This window comes from Physella acuta, unplaced genomic scaffold (genome assembly GCF_028476545.2).
Source record: "Physella acuta isolate Inbredline_101_S28 unplaced genomic scaffold, ASM2847654v3 ptg000353l, whole genome shotgun sequence".
Classification (NCBI taxonomy): domain Eukaryota; kingdom Metazoa; phylum Mollusca; class Gastropoda; family Physidae; genus Physella; species Physella acuta.
The window spans coordinates 1,172,501-1,180,000 of NW_026731872.1; the positions used below are offsets into that span (position 1 = coordinate 1,172,501).

Below are 7,500 nucleotides of genomic sequence, written 5' to 3' on the forward strand. Positions count from 1 at the left end.
CTAGGTGTGTGTGTGTGTAGCCACTAGGTGTGTGTGTGTGTAGCCACTAGGTGTGTGTGTGTGTAGCCACTAGGTGTGTGTGTGTGTGTAGCCACTAGGTGTGTGTGTGTGTGTAGCCACTAGGTGTGTGTGTGTGTAGCCACTAGGTGTGTGTGTAGCCACTAGGTGTGTGTGTGTGTAGCCACTAGGTGTGTGTGTGTAGCCACTAGGTGTGTGTGTGTGTAGCCACTAGGTGTGTGTGTGTGTAGCCACTAGGTGTGTGTGTGTGTGTAGCCACTAGGTGTGTGTGTAGCCACTAGGTGTGTGTGTGTGTGTGTAGCCACTAGGTGTGTGTGTGTAGCCACTAGGTGTGTGTGTGTAGCCACTAGGTGTGTGTAGCCACTAGGTGTGTGTGTGTGTAGCCACTAGGTGTGTGTGTGTAGCCACTAGGTGTGTGTGTGTAGCCACTAGGTGTGTGTGTGTGTGTAGCCACTAGGTGTGTGTGTGTGTAGCCACTAGGTGTGTGCGTAGCCACTAGGTGTGTGTGTGTGTGTGTGTAGCCACTAGGTGTGTGTGTGTGTAGCCACTAGGTGTGTGTGTGTAGCCACTAGGTGTGTGTGTGTAGCCACTAGGTGTGTGTGTGTAGCCACTAGGTGTGTGTGTGTAGCCACTAGGTGTGTGTGTGTGTGTAGCCACTAGGTGTGTGTGTAGCCACTAGGTGTGTGTGTGTGTGTGTGTAGCCACTAGGTGTGTGTAGCCACTAGGTGTGTGTGTGTGTGTAGCCACTAGGTGTGTGTGTGTGTGTAGCCACTGGGTGTGTGTGTGTGTGTGTGTGTGTAGCCACTAGGTGTGTGTGTGTGTAGCCACTAGGTATGTGTGTGTGTAGCCACTAGGTGTGTGTGTGTGTGTGTAGCCACTAGGTGTGTGTGTGTGTAGCCACTAGGTGTGTGTGTGTGTAGCCACTAGGTGTGTGTGTGTGTAGCCACCAGGTGTGTGTGTGTGTGTGTGTAGCCACTAGGTGTGTGTGTGTGTGTGTAGCCACTAGGTGTGTGTGTGTGTAGCCACTAGGTGTGTGTAGCCACTAGGTGTGTGTGTGTGTAGCCACTAGGTGTGTGTGTGTAGCCACTAGGTGTGTGTGTGTGTAGCCACTAGGTGTGTGTGTGTGTGTAGCCACTAGGTGTGTGTAGCCACTAGGTGTGTGTGTAGCCACTAGGTGTGTGTGTGTGTGTAGCCACTAGGTGTGTGTGTGTGTGTAGCCACTAGGTGTGTGTGTGTGTGTAGCCACTAGGTGTGTGTGTAGCCACTAGGTGTGTGTGTGTGTGTAGCCACTAGGTGTGTGTGTGTAGCCACTAGGTGTGTGTGTGTATCCACTAGGTGTGTGTGTGTGTAGCCACTAGGTGTGTGTGTAGCCACTAGGTGTGTGTGTGTGTAGCCACTAGGTGTGTGTGTGTGTGTAGCCACTAGGTGTGTGTGTGTGTGTAGCCACTAGGTGTGTGTGTGTGTAGCCACTAGGTGTGTGTGTGTAGCCACTAGGTGTGTGTGTGTGTAGCCACTAGGTGTGTGTGTGTGTAGCCACTAGGTGTGTGTGTGTGTAGCCACTAGGTGTGTGTGTAGCCACTAGGTGTGTGTGTGTGTAGCCACTAGGTGTGTGTGTGTGTGTAGCCACTAGGTGTGTGTGTGTGTAGCCACTAGGTGTGTGTGTGTGTGTAGCCACTAGGTGTGTGTGTGTGTAGCCACTAGGTGTGTGTGTGTGTAGCCACTAGGTGTGTGTGTGTGTGTAGCCACTAGGTGTGTGTGTGTGTGTAGCCACTAGGTGTGTGTGTGTGTAGCCACTAGGTGTGTGTAGCCACTAGGTGTGTGTGTGTAGCCACTAGGTGTGTGTGTGTAGCCACTAGGTGTGTGTGTGTAGCCACTAGGTGTGTGTGTGTGTGTAGCCACTAGGTGTGTGTAGCCACTAGGTGTGTGTGTAGCCACTAGGTGTGTGTGTGTGTGTAGCCACTAGGTGTGTGTGTGTGTGTGTAGCCACTAGGTGTGTGTGTGTGTGTGTAGCCACTAGGTGTGTGTGTAGCCACTAGGTGTGTGTGTGTGTGTAGCCACTAGGTGTGTGTGTGTAGCCACTAGGTGTGTGTGTGTATCCACTAGGTGTGTGTGTGTAGCCACTAGGTGTGTGTGTGTAGCCACTAGGTGTGTGTGTAGCCACTAGGTGTGTGTGTGTGTAGCCACTAGGTGTGTGTGTGTGTGTAGCCACTAGGTGTGTGTGTAGCCACTAGGTGTGTGTGTGTGTAGCCACTAGGTGTGTGTGTAGCCACTAGGTGTGTGTGTGTGTAGCCACTAGGTGTGTGTGTGTGTAGCCACTAGGTGTGTGTGTGTGTAGCCACTAGGTGTGTGTGTAGCCACTAGGTGTGTGTGTGTGTAGCCACTAGGTGTGTGTGTGTGTGTAGCCACTAGGTGTGTGTGTGTGTGTAGCCACTAGGTGTGTGTGTGTGTAGCCACTAGGTGTGTGTGTGTAGCCACTAGGTGTGTGTGTGTGTAGCCACTAGGTGTGTGTGTGTGTGTGTAGCCACTAGGTGTGTGTGTGTGTGTGTAGCCACTAGGTGTGTGTGTGTAGCCACTAGGTGTGTGTGTGTGTAGCCACTAGGTGTGTGTGTAGCCACTAGGTGTGTGTGTGTATCCACTAGGTGTGTGTGTGTGTGTATCCACTAGGTGTGTGTGTGTAGCCACTAGGTGTGTGTGTGTGTGTAGCCACTAGGTGTGTGTGTGTAGCCACTAGGTGTGTGTGTGTATCCACTAGGTGTGTGTGTGTGTATCCACTAGGTGTGTGTGTGTGTAGCCACTAGGTGTGTGTGTGTGTAGCCACTAGGTGTGTGTGTAGCCACTAGGTGTGTGTGTGTGTAGCCACTAGGTGTGTGTGTGTGTAGCCACTAGGTGTGTGTGTGTGTAGCCACTAGGTGTGTGTGTAGCCACTAGGTGTGTGTGTGTGTAGCCACTAGGTGTGTGTGTGTGTAGCCACTAGGTGTGTGTGTGTGTGTAGCCACTAGGTGTGTGTGTGTGTGTAGCCACTAGGTGTGTGTGTGTGTGTAGCCACTAGGTGTGTGTGTGTGTAGCCACTAGGTGTGTGTGTGTGTAGCCACTAGGTGTGTGTGTGTGTGTGTGGCCACTAGGTGTGTGTGTGTGTGTAGCCGGTGTGTGTGTGTGTGTGTGTAGCCACTAGGTGTGTGTGTGTAGCCACTAGGTGTGTGTGTGTATCCACTAGGTGTGTGTGTGTGTGTATCCACTAGGTGTGTGTGTGTGTAGCCACTAGGTGTGTGTGTGTGTGTGTGTAGCCACTAGGTGTGTGTGTGTGTAGCCACTAGGTGTGTGTGTGTGTAGCCACTAGGTGTGTGTGTGTAGCCACTAGGTGTGTGTGTGTGTGTAGCCACTAGGTGTGTGTGTGTGTAGCCACTAGGTGTGTGTGTGTGTAGCCACTAGGTGTGTGTGTGTGTAGCCACTAGGTGTGTGTGTGTAGCCACTAGGTGTGTGTGTGTAGCCACTAGGTGTGTGTGTGTAGCCACTAGGTGTGTGTGTGTGTAGCCACTAGGTGTGTGTGTGTAGCCACTAGGTGTGTGTGTGTAGCCACTAGGTGTGTGTGTGTAGCCACTAGGTGTGTGTGTGTAGCCACTAGGTGTGTGTGTGTGTGTAGCCACTAGGTGTGTGTGTGTAGCCACTAGGTGTGTGTGTGTAGCCACTAGGTGTGTGTGTGTGTGTAGCCACTAGGTGTGTGTGTGTGTGTAGCCACTAGGTGTGTGTGTGTGTGTGTAGCCACTAGGTGTGTGTGTGTGTGTAGCCACTAGGTGTGTGTGTGTGTAGCCACTAGGTGTGTGTGTGTGTAGCCACTAGGTGTGTGTGTGTAGCCACTAGGTGTGTGTGTGTAGCCACTAGGTGTGTGTGTGTGTAGCCACTAGGTGTGTGTGTGTGTAGCCACTAGGTGTGTGTGTGTAGCCACTAGGTGTGTGTGTGTGTGTAGCCACTGTGTGTGTGCGTAGCCACTAGGTGTGTGTGTGTAGCCACTAGGTGTGTGTGTGTGTAGCCACTGGGTGTGTGTGTGTGTGTAGCCACTAGGTGTGTGTGTGTAGCCACTGGGTGTGTGTGTGTGTAGCCACTAGGTGTGTGTGTAGCCACTAGGTGTGTGTGTGTGTGTAGCCACTAGGTGTGTATGTGTGTGTGTGTGTAGCCACTAGGTGTGTGTGTGTGTGTGTAGCCACTAGGTGTGTGTGTGTGTGTAGCCACTAGGTGTGTGTGTGTGTAGCCACTAGGTGTGTGTGTGTGTGTAGCCACTAGGTGTGTGTGTGTGTGTGTGTAGCCACTAGGTGTGTGTGTGTGTAGCCACTAGGTGTGTGTGTGTGTGTAGCCACTAGGTGTGTGTGTGTGTGTAGCCACTAGGTGTGTGTGTGTGTGTAGCCACTAGGTGTGTGTGTGTGTGTAGCCACTAGGTGTGTGTGTGTGTGTGTAGCCACTAGGTGTGTGTGTGTAGCCACTAGGTGTGTGTGTGTAGCCACTAGGTGTGTGTGTGTAGCCACTAGGTGTGTGTGTGTGTAGCACACTAGCACTAGGTGTGTGTGTGTAGCCACTAGGTGTGTGTGTGTGTAGCCACTAGGTGTGTGTGTGTGTGTAGCCACTAGGTGTGTGTGTGTAGCCACTAGGTGTGTGTGTGTGTGTAGCCACTAGGTGTGTGTGTGTGTAGCCACTAGGTGTGTGTGTGTGTGTAGCCACTAGGTGTGTGTGTGTAGCCACTAGGTGTGTGTGTGTGTGTAGCCACTAGGTGTGTGTGTGTGTAGCCACTAGGTGTGTGTGTGTGTAGCCACTAGGTGTGTGTGTGTAGCCACTAGGTGTGTGTGTGTGTGTAGCCACTAGGTGTGTGTGTGTGTAGCCACTAGGTGTGTGTGTGTAGCCACTAGGTGTGTGTGTGTAGCCACTAGGTGTGTGTGTGTAGCCACTAGGTGTGTGTGTGTAGCCACTAGGTGTGTGTGTGTGTAGCCACTAGGTGTGTGTGTGTAGCCACTAGGTGTGTGTGTGTAGCCACTAGGTGTGTGTGTGTAGCCACTAGGTGTGTGTGTGTAGCCACTAGGTGTGTGTGTGTGTAGCCACTAGGTGTGTGTGTGTAGCCACTAGGTGTGTGTGTGTAGCCACTAGGTGTGTGTGTGTGTAGCCACTAGGTGTGTGTGTGTGTGTAGCCACTAGGTGTGTGTGTGTGTGTGTAGCCACTAGGTGTGTGTGTGTGTGTGTAGCCACTAGGTGTGTGTGTGTGTGTAGCCACTAGGTGTGTGTGTGTGTAGCCACTAGGTGTGTGTGTGTAGCCACTAGGTGTGTGTGTGTGTAGCCACTAGGTGTGTGTGTGTGTAGCCACTAGGTGTGTGTGTGTGTAGCCACTAGGTGTGTGTGTGTAGCCACTAGGTGTGTGTGTGTGTGTAGCCACTGTGTGTGTGCGTAGCCACTAGGTGTGTGTGTGTAGCCACTAGGTGTGTGTGTGTGTGTAGCCACTGGGTGTGTGTGTGTGTGTAGCCACTAGGTGTGTGTGTGTAGCCACTGGGTGTGTGTGTGTGTAGCCACTAGGTGTGTGTGTGTGTGTAGCCACTAGGTGTGTGTGTGTGTAGCCACTAGGTGTGTGTGTGTGTGTAGCCACTAGGTGTGTGTGTGTGTAGCCACTAGGTGTGTGTGTGTGTGTAGCCACTAGGTGTGTGTGTGTGTAGCCACTAGGTGTGTGTGTGTAGCCACTAGGTGTGTGTGTGTAGCCACTAGGTGTGTGTGTGTGTAGCCACTAGGTGTGTGTGTGTGTGTAGCCACTAGGTGTGTGTGTGTGTAGCCACTAGGTGTGTGTGTGTGTAGCCACTAGGTGTGTGTGTGTAGCCACTAGGTGTGTGTGTGTAGCCACTAGGTGTGTGTGTGTAGCCATTAGGTGTGTGTGTGTAGCCACTAGGTGTGTGTGTGTGTAGCCACTAGGTGTGTGTGTGTAGCCACTAGGTGTGTGTGTGTAGCCACTAGGTGTGTGTGTGTAGCCACTAGGTGTGTGTGTGTAGCCACTAGGTGTGTGTGTGTGTGTAGCCACTAGGTGTGTGTGTGTAGCCACTAGGTGTGTGTGTGTAGCCACTAGGTGTGTGTGTGTGTAGCCACTAGGTGTGTGTGTGTAGCCACTAGGTGTGTGTGTGTGTAGCCACTAGGTGTGTGTGTGTAGCCACTAGGTGTGTGTGTGTGTAGCCACTAGGTGTGTGTGTGTGTGTAGCCACTAGGTGTGTGTGTGTGTGTAGCCACTAGGTGTGTGTGTGTGTGTAGCCACTAGGTGTGTGTGTGTGTGTAGCCACTAGGTGTGTGTGTGTAGCCACTAGGTGTGTGTGTGTGTGTAGCCACTAGGTGTGTGTGTGTAGCCACTAGGTGTGTGTGTGTAGCCACTAGGTGTGTGTGTGTGTAGCCACTAGGTGTGTGTGTGTGTAGCCACTAGGTGTGTGTGTGTGTAGCCACTAGGTGTGTGTGTGTGTGTGTAGCCACTAGGTGTGTGTGTGTGTAGCCACTAGGTGTGTGTGTGTAGCCACTAGGTGTGTGTGTGTGTGTAGCCACTGTGTGTGTGCGTAGCCACTAGGTGTGTGTGTGTGTGTAGCCACTAGGTGTGTGTGTGTGTGTAGCCACTGGGTGTGTGTGTGTGTGTAGCCACTAGGTGTGTGTGTGTAGCCACTGGGTGTGTGTGTGTGTAGCCACTAGGTGTGTGTGTGTGTGTAGCCACTAGGTGTGTGTGTGTGTGTGTAGCCACTAGGTGTGTGTGTGTGTGTAGCCACTAGGTGTGTGTGTGTGTGTGTAGCCACTAGGTGTGTGTGTGTGTGTGTAGCCACTAGGTGTGTGTGTAGCCACTAGGTGTGTGTGTGTGTAGCCACTAGGTGTGTGTGTGTGTGTAGCCACTAGGTGTGTGTGTGTGTAGCCACTAGGTGTGTGTGTGTAGCCACTAGGTGTGTGTGTGTGTAGCCACTAGGTGTGTGTGTGTGTGTAGCCACTGTGTGTGTGCGTAGCCACTAGGTGTGTGTGTGCGTAGCCACTAGGTGTGTGTGTGTGTAGCCACTAGGTGTGTGTGTGTGTGTAGCCACTAGGTGTGTGCGTAGCCACTAGGTGTGTGTGTGTGTGTAGCCACTAGGTGTGTGTGTGTGTAGCCACTAGGTGTGTGTGTGTGTGTAGCCACTAGGTGTGTGTGTAGCAACTAGGTGTGTGTGTGTGTGTAGCCACTAGGTGTGTGTGTGTGTGTGTAGCCACTAGGTGTGTGTGTGTGTGTATCCACTAGGTGTGTGTGTGTGTAGCCACTAGGTGTGTGTGTGTGTAGCCACTAGGTGTGTGTGTGTGTAGCCACTGTGTGTGTGTAGCCACTAGGTGTGTGTGTGTGTGTAGCCACTAGGTGTGTGTGTGTGTGTGTAGCCACTAGGTGTGTGTGTGTGTAGCCACTGTGTGTGTGTGTAGCCACTAGGTGTGTGTGTGTGTAGCCACTAGGTGTGTGTGTGTGTAGCCACT

The 7,500-nt window shown here is 52.2% G+C and overlaps 1 protein-coding gene across 12 annotated transcripts in view; it reads left to right on the forward strand.

Annotated features, from left to right (window-relative positions):
* The window catches only part of LOC131941214 (uncharacterized), a 37,094-nt gene that overhangs the window by 6,520 nt on the left and 23,074 nt on the right, over window positions 1-7,500 (forward strand). The window lies entirely within an intron of this gene.